The sequence below is a fragment of the Curcuma longa genome, chromosome 4, assembly GCF_044706935.1.
Source record: "Curcuma longa cultivar G26 ecotype Majalengka, Jawa Barat chromosome 4, ITB_CL_G26_1.1, whole genome shotgun sequence".
Classification (NCBI taxonomy): domain Eukaryota; kingdom Viridiplantae; phylum Streptophyta; class Magnoliopsida; order Zingiberales; family Zingiberaceae; genus Curcuma; species Curcuma longa.
The window spans coordinates 1,521,633-1,534,668 of NC_133864.1; the positions used below are offsets into that span (position 1 = coordinate 1,521,633).

At 35.1% G+C, this 13,036-nt stretch overlaps 1 long non-coding RNA gene and 1 pseudogene across 1 annotated transcript; one reads left to right on the forward strand and one right to left on the reverse strand.

Moving 5' to 3' along the window:
- Window positions 1–2,374: 2,374 nt before the first annotated feature.
- LOC141825913 (uncharacterized) lies at window positions 2,375–4,094 on the forward strand. The gene is made up of 2 exons (XR_012601582.1): window positions 2,375–2,571; window positions 3,892–4,094. It is a non-coding gene; the product is annotated as an uncharacterized LOC141825913 (long non-coding RNA).
- A 6,427-nt stretch (window positions 4,095–10,521) lies between these two features.
- Window positions 10,522–12,808, reverse strand: LOC141826324 (uncharacterized; annotated as a pseudogene).
- Window positions 12,809–13,036: the final 228 nt, after the last annotated feature.

Here is a 13,036-nt window from a genome sequence, read left to right on the forward strand (position 1 = left end):
TGTTCTTTCCATAGTATGATTTAGGTTTTGTGAGTAGGTATGGTACTCATAACTAAGCTTTATGCTTATAGTTTTATTTCCTTGTACTGCAGATAAATAAAAGAAAAGTGTTAGGAACGAGGAGGCAGCAGGAAAGTGTTCGATGTGTGTGGCGGCGGAACCGCGGAATAAGAATAAATAAATTAAATAAATGTTTATTTTATGTCTTTTAAGAATTATTATTTATTTCCAGTTGCTTCCGCATTGTTAATAAGAAAAATTTTGATGTATTTTAAAATTTATCTGTGAAAATTTCTATTTATAATTTAATTAAAATACGTAACATCCCCTATTATATAAGAAAGAGGGGGGATGTTACAAATGGTATCAGAGCAGGCTCCGCCCTTCCGTCACACGCACATCAAGCATCAATCCTGCCGCTTTCCAAGTAAGAAGTATACTTAGGCTTTATTTTCTTTTATGATTAGTATGATTTTATGTTAGACATGCTTCTGATTATTAGCCTCAAGAATGATGCTTAAGTCACCTAGCTATTATGATTAGCCTAGAGAATGATTTTCAGTAGGCATGGTTACCTTTGGCATAAAGAATGATTAGTAAGTTATACATGTTAAATAGATGCAAGATTTTGATAGAATATTAACCTTACCTTTGGGATAAGGATGCAAGTTGAAATATTACTAGTAATATAGTATTGTATTGAGTTAATGGAAGGATAAGATTCATGTACTCCACTCTAATTAGTTGGGACTAATACGACTTGAAGATATTTCTTCTACATGAAGTATTAAATATATTTGGGATACAACTATTTTCCATGTAAAATACTTTATATATTAGATATGGTTTCTAAGTAAGGCTCCATGTATCTCCCTCATACAGTTAAGATTAATACAACTTGAAGATGATGATTATGTTTCTCATGTGTATGTAAAGAAAAATTAGATTAGACCATATCATTATTTATTATTTAGGATGTAAATATTATTGATTATATGGAGGTAATTTCAGTAGAAGAAACAAATAATGGAATAGTTAAGATAGATGGGCATGGGATCCTTATTTAGGAAGTATTGGGTATATATCTTAAATGTATTATTTAATAAGAAGGGAATATTGATGTGAATATTATAATAAGATAGAATGAGTGGTCGAAATAAAGAGAACCTTATCAAGTACTCCTCTTAGGCTAAAAAGGAATTTTCTAAAAAGCTACCATACGATCTCTTTCTATGATTAGTATAAAGAATGATTAATGAAGTAGACATGCTAGTATATATGTGTAGTGTTGTATTAGAATAGTAAGTTTATATTCGACCTTGTTATTTATGAATAAAAAGAACATGGCTAGAAGACGAGCTAATACCGAGCCAAATGACGAGCCCTATTAGAGTTGATTGTCCAAAGAGGGAGGAGATATGAACAGGAAGTTCGTACCATAATTTAAGAGAGATGGGAATATCATCACTGTTGTTCTATAACCTTTTTGGGAGATGTTGTAATAGCACTGAGAAAAACAGGTGGTTGACTGATTAGTTAGTTAACTCAGGAGGAATTACCAACCAATAGAATGTGTTCAGTTATCTCAGTTGATGAATCAATTAAGATAGCTATTGGCAAAACCAAAGGTTAAAGAAGATATGAGATAAAAGTATCCCAAGTTATTCTAAGTTTCGAGGACGAAACTTTTATAAGGATGGGAGATTGTAACACCCCGATTATTTCTCCCTATTTTAGGAATATTAAATAGATTTAAAATTATAATAAAAGATTCTTTAGTTAAATGATAGAAGGGGAGTTTGATGAAATAAAATAGGTGAAAAGATTCGTCTTGCAAAGACGAATCCAACAAAACTTGTTTGGATCAAATCGGAAGTCGTTTGGTTAGTGAACCAAGTGAACCAAAATTGAACCCGGTTCGCTACAGTAATAATGGAATTTTGGACCCGGTTTAATTAATTACTGTTCACAAAAGAAAATATATATATTAAAACTCCTTTCTCCCCCTGTTCGCCGCGCGACCTACGCTCCCGAGACCGCGTCCGCCGCGCGGACGCGCGTCGCACTGTGCCCGATTCTGCCGGCGAAAAGCTCGGAACGGCCCAAGGAGGAGGGCTTTAAAGGAGACCGGCGCCGAACACCGAAGCCACCGCAGTTTCCCCTTCGCCGCCGCCGCGTGGAAAAGCAGAGCCGACCTCGCCGGACCGCCGCCGCAGCACCGCGACGCCCCTGCTGCGCACAGAGAACGCCGCCGCCCAGCCAACGCTCGCCGCCAGCACGCCCGACCGCCCGTCGCCTGCTCGCACCGGAGAGGACTCGCGTCATCACCGGCGCTGCGGGAAGAGAAGCGGAGCCGACGCCCTTGCTGCTGTTTCTCCTCTTCCTCCTTCACTGCCGCCGCATCTCCTCTGTTCGAAGCCTCGTCGCGCCCTGATCAGCTCCGCCGCGCCTCCTTGCCACCAACCTCTGCCCTGTTCACGTGAAGAAGAAGAAGCCACGCCGAGCAACCGCCGAGGGTAGCAACCGGAGAAGAAGGAATAGCCATTTCGGTAACGATTTGGAAATAGGAAGGTTTAATTAATTAATTAAAATAATTAGTTAATTAATTAAGGTTAGTTTAAAGTTAAGATTAATTAGATGATTGATATGTTAATCAGATAATTAGTTAATTAGTAAATTGTTAATCAATTTAAGTTAAATAATTAGTAATTATTTTAATTAAAGGTTATTTAAGTAATGAAATATTATAAATTGTTAATTAATGATTAGTTTAGTGATTAATTAATTATATATTAATTAGGATTTGGTTAGACATGGATTAATAGTTGATTAATTAAGTATTGGGACATAAATAATTAATGGATTAATTAATGGAAGGATTAGATTGGGTTAATGATGTCGGTTAAGCTGTAGTTATGATTTTGCTAGGTAGCGCGAAGAAGATGCTAGAGCCCTCGGAGAAGGTCTTCGATTTCACAAACCTTAGCGTTAAAAACCTAGTGAGCAGACAAGTAAGTACATTTCTCACCTGCAGTATGAGTGGTTTTCGTATTGTTCTTTGGCATGATTATGTTAAGCTTTCCATGACATGATTTGTGTTAAACATGAATGTATTTATATGTATGCTCTTTCTATGACGTGATTTATGTTAGACGTGAATGTATTTATGTGTTCTTCCTCTAGTATGATTCATGTTAAAATAAGAATATATATATGTTCTTTCCATAGTATGATTTAGGATTTAACCATGAATATGTAAATTATTCTTCCTATTTAGGATGTAAGTAAAGCATGATAAATGATTGATGAAAGGACAAAGATATAGAAAGTAAAAGAGTAACGACACGGTCGACGGGCCGACGGTCGACGGTCGACGACCACAAGGGTCGCCAAATGGGCCGCCGAATGGACCGCCAAATGGGCTGGGCCGGGTCGTTACAATTCAAACGTATGACTTTCAATTATAAAGAAACTAAGAAATTTCCTATGCCGACGGTCGACGGTCGACGACCACAAGGGTCGCCAAATGGGCCGCCGAATGGACCGCCAAATGGGCTAGGCCGGATGAGTAACGACACGGTCGACGAGCCGACGGTCGACGGTCGACGACCACAAGGGTCGCCAAATGGGCCGCCGAATGGACCGCCAAATGGGCTGGGCCGGGTCGTTACAATTCAAACGTATGACTTTCAATTATAAAGAAGCTAAGAAATTTTCTATGCAATACAAATATTTCCATGTTCAGGTAGTTTCTGCTTAAGTACATGACTTCATAACTACAAGTTATTTCCTGTTTAATTACTAAGAAAGCATGCAATGATTTCCGTTGTTTTGTGAGATTAGGTATGTACTTACTAAGCTTTGCTTATAGTTGCATTCCTTATACTGCAGATAGAGGTAAAGAAAAGTGTTAAGCAACGGGAGGCAGCAGGAGCAGTGTTCGATGTGTGTGGCGGCGGAACCGCGGATTAGAATAAATAAATGAATAAACACCTTATATCAATTATGTATTTTATATCAATGGCTTCCGCATGCATCGTAAATTGAACAGTTGTTTTATTCCGTTATAAGAATATTCCTTTTGATAGAATTTATCTATTGGATTTTCTACCAATAATTTAATAATGATAAGATATACGTAACATCCCCCTATTAGAAAGGAGGAGGGTCGTTACATATGTCAGCCAGAATAGAGAAATCACAGCGATTTCTTTGTTCTGTTGCTCCATCGTGGAAAACTCAACAGCAATTCAACTGGTAAACAAAAAAAAATCTACTTTAAGCTTTGATACCAATGTAGATTTGTATACTTGTTATAGTGTGATTTCGGCGGCTAGGATTGCTTCTGTCGAAGGAACGATCACCAAAATCGGAAAGGCTCCTTATGTTCCACAAACCAAATCGCGATTTGATGTTCTTCCTTACCCTCTGGCAGTCTATCCTCCTCGCCTCTGATCTTGGACGCAAACACACACCGAGCACACACACCGAGCGCTTGATTCTCTTTGCAAGTTTTCCCCGTAGTTCAGGGCTCTCCTTTCCCTTTAATAGGGAGAGGCTCATCCACGGAGTGCAGAACGTGCACTCCGTGGTGTGCGTTGTGGGCAGGCAGTTATGTAATTGCCAACACAAAGCAACAAAGATCAATGAGTCTTTACCATACAAAATAGGTTGGTGTAGTACCAAAACAAACACAAGTTCAATCTTGAATCTTACCTCCTCTTAATGTGTCATTGCCAATTGTCCAAGTTAGAAGACCCCTCCTAACTTCAATCACCTTCAAGTTTCATTACAACAACTAAGAAATTACCTCCCCTCAAGATCATCTAGGTCAAAGAACCAATCTCTCCCCCTAAATCCAAAGTATAATTCTTATATTGCACCAACAATAAGGAATCATGACTTTTTAATTCATAAAATAATATAAAAAAAACTTTCTTTAGTATGTTAAACAGACTAAGAGATTAGAAACTTTTGAAAAGAAAATGTTAGTACAACAAAAAAATAAAACACAACAATTATGAAACAAAACAACAAAGAGCAAGAGGAGACAATTCTTTTACGTGGTTCAACTATGCCACCAAAGACCCCTACTCTGCAATTATGACCCATAAGCTGGATCACTTCTCGAAGCACCTCTAATCTTCCTTCTTTTTAGAATTCTTTTAGAGGTAGAATAACTTCTTACAAGTCTTTACAGTCTCTTCTTACAAGTATGAAATCTTTGAGCATGAGAAGAAAAGAAAATGTAGCACAATGAGAGTTTAGTACAAGGAGAATTTAAGAGTAAGAATATGAACATTCAATAATCTTCTTGTGCCTCCAAACCCCTATTTATATAGTCTTTCTCTACTTCAAGATCAGTTACCATTTTGTTGTTCAACTCTTCATAAAGTTATCAGTCAACTACTCAACCACTAGATCTCTAGTTGTTGGTGACAGTTGTTATCAAATCACTAGCTCCTTATGACCAATTGATTGCCTTTCAATATCAGTCACTTGAATAGTGATCAACATAGATCTAAGTGTAGTTGATGATTGTTATCACATCATATTTCTATAATTTCCAATTACATCATTTGATTGCCCAAAACTTACAAATTGATTGATTAGTTTGAGTCAATTGACCAATTGATTGTTTCCAAAACAGAGTTAAACAAAATTATTCTATTCACTTATATTGGTGTCTGAGTTGACTATTCAGTCTACTACTCCAACATCAATTGATTATTTATAATTATCAATTGATTGAATAGCATGAATAGAATATCTCATTCTATTTGTTGTTTGGGGTTTGAACAATCGATTCAATTGTGTCACCAATCTAATTATAAGAATCAATTGACTACTCAGTCAATTGTCGGCAGAACAAACTCATATAAAATATTTTGTTGAATAATTAAGTTGCCTTAGGGACCTGCTGACTGTTTTTCTAAAATGATCACTTCTAAGATCAAATCTACATTCTAAGCCCCATAACCCAAGTTACATGTGCACTCACTCCTCTAGAGCTCACATTTGTGCCAAGAAACCTTCATGTGCTAGGTTCTTCATCATGCCGAGAAGTCATCTCGTGCCTCTGGTACATCATCTTAGCAAAAAGCCACCAAGTGCCTCCAAGACTTGATCTTTCCAAGAGACTCTTCATGTCCCAGGGATTTCTTCCTACATTTGCCTACTTGGTCTTCTAATACTACTCTTGTAATTATGTTAAATTTCTATGTACTTGCACATATATGTGTGTTCACAACAATGGACTAACTAAAACTTTACCCAACAATCAAAATACTATGCCAGCTACATACTTAGGTAAGGTTGTAAAAGAGCTAAGCTAAGTCAAGGTTTGTATTGTTTAAGCTTGTTTGATAAGCTAATCAACCCAAGTCATGCAGAGCCTAAAATGAACCAAGTAGTTAAAATGGTTGTTCAAGCTTGATTTGGTTTTTTTTTTCTGAGCTTGAGCTTTGATTTAAGGTTGACTTGAGCTTGATTCATTTAGATATTATCAAGCTCTAAATTCGAGATTATTTGATTGTTTGAAACTTTTATATTTTTAAACTTATTTGTTTAGTTGGTGAGTTTGATATTACAAGATTATTTGTTAATCTTAGAAGTTTTTTAAATCTATTTATAAGTTAATAGGAGCTCTGTTGATGAACATGTTTCATAAACTTTATTCATGAACATTGTTCATAAATAATTCACAATCTTTGTTCATGAACTTTAATGAGTTAAACACATATTCAAGCTTGCTCATTTAATTTAATGAGTTGTTCGAGTTTGTTCATTTAATTGACCTTATATATGTTGAACGAACATAAACAAGCTCTTACCAAGTTGACATCAAGTTTGATCATAAATATTTGGTTCATTTATAGCCCTTATACTTAGAGTTTAATCGCATCAACATTGAGGACTAGATGCTTGATAATGATAGAAGTTTAGGCAAGTTATGTCAACTAGATGTTTGATAAATGATGAAGTTCTACAAGAGTAAACTCTAGGCAAGTGATGAAGTCGTGACAAGTCAAAGGTGATTGGATGTCAAGTAATAGTTGAAGTCCGATCCAAGAGAAATGGTTTCTAAGTATTGGAAGTCCCTAAGACAAGGAGCTAATCCCTCGGTACAAAAAGTCTTGGTAGTTGAGATCAACAAGATACTAGACAACAATTGTTACAACATTATTTGTTAATCTTAAAAGTTTTTTTATTTATTTACAAGTTAATAGGAGCTTTGTTGATGTACATGTTTCATAAACTTTATTCATGAACATTGTTCATGAATAATTCACAATCTTTGTTCATGAACTTTAATGAGTTGAACACGTATTCAAGCTTGTTCATTTAATTTAATGAGTTGTTCAAGCTTGTTCATTTAATTGACCTTGTATATGTTGAACGAACATAAACAAGCTCTTACCAAGTTGACATCAAGTTTGAACACAAATATTTGGTTCATTTATAGTCCTTATTCTTAGAGTTTAATGGCATCAACATTGAGGACTAGATGCTTGATAATGATCGAAGTTTAGACAAGTTATGTCAACTAGATGTTTGATAAGTGATGAAATTCTAAAAGAGTGAACTCTAGGCAATTGATGAAGTCGTGACAGGTCAAAGGTGATTGGATGTTAAGTAATAGTTGAAGTCCAAGAGAAAATGGTTTCTAAGTATTGGAAGTCCCTAAGACAAGGAGCTAGTCTCTTGGTACGAAAAGTCTTAGTAGTTGAGATCAACAAGATACTAGACAACAATGAAATCCTAATAAGTTGAAGTTGACTTGTACTAGACCGATAAGGAAGTCTTAGAGACATGGATTCTCTTGGCACAATATAGATTCAACCTTAGAGTGGTTAAAATCAAGAGTATTAGTTGACTAGAATTTGAAATCACAAAATTATGATTTGGTCAAACACGAGGTTTGGAGCGATCAACTAATATGGATATCAATTAATTGATGGAGAAATTGATATATAGTCAACTCATGTTGAAATGCCAATAAAAATAATATTTATTTTTGGAGATTAGTCAACTAGGCAATCAACTAGTGCATCAACAATTGATTGACAATGGTTCATTTTTGGCTTCCATGTATAACATCAATCACTTACCATTATCTTTTCTTGCAGAAGAAAAGATAATGGTAAGTGATTGATGTTATACATGGAAGCCAAAAATGAACCATTGTCGCACAACAATGATTGAATTCTCAACTGCTATAATAATCCAATTAACTGATGGTCAACAATAGTCAACTGCTTGGTAAAATCTAACATCAACAAGAAGCTTATAGATAGATGAAGGAAGGCTTGAGGATTTTTAGTTAACGTTCTTTGACAGTTCTTAAGCTAGTGTTCTACATTTCTAATCTATCTTGGAGCAAAATAAGGCAAAGAGAGAAAGCAAAAGAAAGTGGCATTTGTTGTAACATATTCTTGTATTTCATTTATTCTTTTTCATTATTCTTGTATTCCCTCTTGTATTTGAGCAATAGGTGTTGTAACACTTTTTCCCACTTCCGAAAAGTATACAAAGAGGAAGTATAGGGCTTGCGAAAGTGATCCACCGATGGATTATAAATCGTGGAATAAGAATCAAGGGTTCCAAACCACGTAAATCTTTAGGTGGTTTATATTGTTCTTTCTTGTGTTTGTATTGAGTTCTTATGTTATATATTCAATTCCGCATCAATGATCCCAATACTTTAGTTGATTGTTTTGTCATTCAATTGACTTAAGCCAAAATATAAACCCTTCTATTCTCAAACGACAAGCAAACAATTGACTAGAGTGTCAACTCGTCTAATATATTAATATTATAAAACTTATCAATTTCAATCTAGAACAGTTGACCTAAATAGAAAATTTCCCAAAATCAAAATAAAATTCACTTGATCACTTATTTCACATGTCTTCATGTTGATCATACTCCTCCCCTTGAGACCTCCTCAATAAGCCTTTGAGTCAATCTAGGTCCCGTTTAGAAATCTATGTAGATGATCTATGACATCCATTGAACCTGCCAAGAGTTTCACCTTTAGAACTTTCATATGCTAGGAGTTTATTGTTGGAAGTTATGGAATGGATTGACGGTGTTGATCCAAATAGTTGGGTCCGATTCATCAACTCGACGATGAGTAGTTAGCTCAAACTTGTGAAATTCAGTATGGCGACGTAGACCTTATCCCATTTATACTCAACACACCCTTTCGGATATCGAGACATCCTTTCGGGTAATAGGTGTACCCTTCTTGGTATAGTTATTACCGACTTAATTAATCTCGTCGCTTGTCAAGTTATTCATTCAGATATCAACACACCCCTTTTGGATAAACTTATCTATATAGATAAAAATATTAAAATCAAGGTGAAGGCTAAACCTTCTTTCCTTAAGACAATATTGTACTCAGGTGCTTACGATTTATCAACAATCACCTCCCAAAATACAACGACATACGTCTTGAAATAGAAGCACTCAAAATTTCAATCCCTGGCAAACTTTCGAAACTTAAAAACTCTTAAGAAAGGAGAGAGAGGAGAGAGAGAAGAGTGTTTAAAAAGAAATTTCATTACTTGAAAATTGAATTATTAGGAGTAGAGTTTTTTTTTATAGAGATAAAGAATTACTTCCAAATAGTAAAAGTTTTTTTCAAAAGGTGAAAAGACATAGGATGTGTCTTTTTACTTAAAATATTATCAATTATTATTATAAATTATATTTCAAATTTACTCAAACTAAAAAGAAAATATTTACAATTAGTCCTAGATGAGCATTATTTCATTGATCCGAGTCTTACATGAGGACATCCAGATCAAATAGAGAATCTAAGGATATACTCGATTAATGGCACGCTCACTTTAAAGTTAGGGAGAGGACCGACCACAGGGAGGGATTGAGTTTTAAAGTAAGGGAGAAAATATGGAGACACTTGAGCAGATACGCAAGAGGAACGAGTGATAATGATGCACTGGTGTTAGTGTATTTTAACGAGAGGACCGACCACTTATTTCTATTTAAAGTTAGGGAGATAGCATGACAACGCTTGAACGGATACGCGAGAAGATAATCAAATAGGATTTTGAATTAATCCAATTCAATTAACTTCCTAGCTCCTAATTTTGTGGCTTCATTTATCAGGTGATCAGAAATATTGACAGCAAATAAGTTATTTGTAGTACTAAAGATTAAAAAAAATTTATAAAAAACACAGCAACCTTCTAAAAAATGATAAATCACAATTAACCTCATTGACTATCCCTGAGATGACCGATTCAATCCTACAAAAATTTTCCATCGACCATCAGAATAAATTGAGAAGTGCACGCAATAACCAACTCAGACACCCAACATCCTTTGATTGCGCTCTGACTATTGTTTAGATATGTAATGAATTTCTAATGCAAATGACTGAGTTTGAAAAACTCAGTGCGACTAACCTTTAAAAGATTCATAACCTTTTAGTCAAAAATTCACAAAACTTTGAATGAAAGAAAGATACGATGAAGAAGAGCATAATATAATTCACATAAGGTATTGATGGTCGACGGATCCAGAGGAAGGTGTTAAGCATATTAATAGCCAAAACATAAGATCAAGTACCACCATGTGCCAAAGAGAGTCAAGTCGATTCCAGCTCCTAGAGCATATTAATGTTCTATAATGTCCAAATTGCTGGCGAAAATCATCAAAATCATGAAGAATCTCCTCGTCGAATCTAGCAATCAGCAAATTCATCCTCTCCTCTATAAGTGCCAGTCAGTCTATCTGATACATTGAATGGTAAACATGGTGATGATGGCATCAGGGGTCCTTTTTCACCTTCATCCTCCTCCTCCTTGTGCTCTTTGGCAGGCTGATCCTCTTCATCATGTTCTTTGGCTGACTGCTTCCACACAATGACTTGATTGATATTGACAACAATGCCTGCGAGGGAAAGTTGTCTGGCTCCAATTCTTGATGACAATAGTCTTTAGACAATGGCTGAAGGGCCCCTTGTGAAATGTCTATACTCATGTTTGCAAGAAATGCAGTGATGGCGTTGCCAATGGGCATATATATTTTTCAAACTCTATCAAATGGCTTAGGCAAGGGTTCACTAAAATTAGAAAAACACACAAAAGTGTTCTTCGACGGCCTACATCCAAGATACTCTCTAAGTATAGCATGAGTAAATTCAAACTCTTTAGATCCTACCCTAGTTGTATATGCACCTTCAATATTGGTCGATCGTAAATTACTATAGAATTCTTTGCAAAGATCGACATTGATGGACTGACTGCAATATACTAATTTACAAAATGTGGGGAAAAAATTCAGTGTTCAAATATCGAGCACTAATGAGTTTGAACACTTGTTCAAGATTAGGCTGTGAAGCACCCTCTTTATGTGATGGACCCTCAGCGAGTCCACCAATGCAACGATTTTGCCTGCTGATCAAAAGAATGAGATTAACATGCCATACATATGACGAATGATGAAAACAAACAATTGTGATTCATAAGTATGTGCATAACCCAAAACTAAGTTACAAATTTAGATGGAGAGATCCATTACCTAGGTCGCAGGGGATGGAAAATGAGGTTTAGGATCAAATATGGGATGAAAGACGGTCAAAAAAAATGTCTGGAAGAAGCTTCTGAGGTGAAATATTGAGCTTAAATAAGAAGTAAATGCATTAGAGCCAGCCTAAATAAAAGTTGACATGCTAAAATGCCAAACATGTCTGTCAGCTAACAGGGTAATGCATTTCAAAAAGAGATTGAATGCATTGCTTTTAGAACAAAATGGATGCATGAATTTGAGTAAATCAAGCTGAAACATAGATAATAATTACAATGGTATCAAGTTTTTGAAATAAATCTTTTAAAATTCAAGGAATAGAGTTTGTAAAACAAATCTTCTGAAATTTAAGTTATAGTGTTTTTAAAATAAATCCTTTGAAATTCATCACTCAATACTTCATCATGCTCAAAAAACACTTAAACTAATTCCTGGTATAATCTGACCATAATGTCATTAGTTGTTCTATCCTTGCCTCTCATTGCCACTAGCATCATTACTTGACATTATAGTAATTCATAAACAAATTGTTCATTTTGATCTACACACATTAAAAAATAATGGAGAATACAAGAATGAATAAAATCAATTCAAGTGATGATAGAACAAAGAAATTCTATCCTAACAACTATGGGCAAAAACTTCTTAATACACTGAAACCTCTCATTGATGGTTGAATAATACTTGTGGATCTTGTCGTGTGTTTTTCTTCAAGTGATATCGAACACATCCATAAGGGGTTATAAGAACTCTTCAACATAAACTCAGCGCAAACTATATATATGAAATGTAGTGATATTAAGGTGTTTTCAGTTAAATATTAATCACTAATATAAGGTTAAGAATCTACCACCTAGAGAAATTTTCTAGTTATCGAGTTTATTGAGCGCATTCTTAACAATTCAAGGATTTGATTCAATGCCTTCTCAACCAGCTAGAACATATGTAATCTTCATGTGTGAATTCCATCTATTGTATCTATACAAAACCTAATTGTAGAAACATATTACTCTAACAATTGAAATTTATTAAATTTTATAGTGCATTATGACTACATAATTACCTTGAAATAAGGGCATAAACTACTACTACTCTTGGTGACATGAGACACTTCTGTGCTATCTATCAACTTTACAAATTGAAAATGTTGTTTGAATACTATTAGTTCTTATTCTTAATACCTCAGGAAGTGAATACCATTAGTTCTTATTCTACGAAGAAACATAAAGGTCAGCTCCCTATTCTTCATGTCATGGGTAATTAGATAAAAAATGGCTTCAAGACTAACCCTAAGAACAGAAAACAAGCATGTCTCCCTTTAGGCCTCCTCGGACATCATACGATACCATCTATCAAGAAGCTACTTATGACAACTATTTAATTTGAAATAAGAGAGCATACAAATATTTGGTCACTCTATAGACTCAAACTGATGCAGCTATCTAGTTTCATTAACTTGTGGCATCTTTGTTTATAA